Source organism: Centrocercus urophasianus, unplaced genomic scaffold, assembly GCF_019232065.1.
Source record: "Centrocercus urophasianus isolate 14NV4802_14NV808 unplaced genomic scaffold, USGS_Curo_1.0 seq_10, whole genome shotgun sequence".
In the NCBI taxonomy this organism is placed as follows: Eukaryota; Metazoa; Chordata; class Aves; order Galliformes; family Phasianidae; genus Centrocercus; species Centrocercus urophasianus.
In genome coordinates this window covers 32,008,013-32,008,327 of record NW_024884142.1, presented here as the reverse complement: position 1 = coordinate 32,008,327, position 315 = coordinate 32,008,013, and positions in this window count along the sequence as shown.

Below are 315 nucleotides of genomic sequence, written 5' to 3'. Positions count from 1 at the left end.
TTATTTCTCATTTTTAGTAGAATGAAAAATGCTCAGCATGTTGTCTGTTTTGGGGAAAATTTTCAGCTCACAAACAATTTAGCAGAAATTCTACAGCACTAATGATATGTCATGATATAGTATCAAGGCATATCCCTAAAGAACCCCTGCAGGGAGTGGATATTCCTGATGCAAAGGGAAGCATGTTCAAGCTGCAGCCTGACATGGCTGGCAATGCAGCCTCCCCCTGCCCCACGCCATCATTGTGGCAGCTCTTCCCAGTTGAGTGGCCCTGGGCACACACCCATTGCTCAACCACTCTCAAACAGTCAGTGT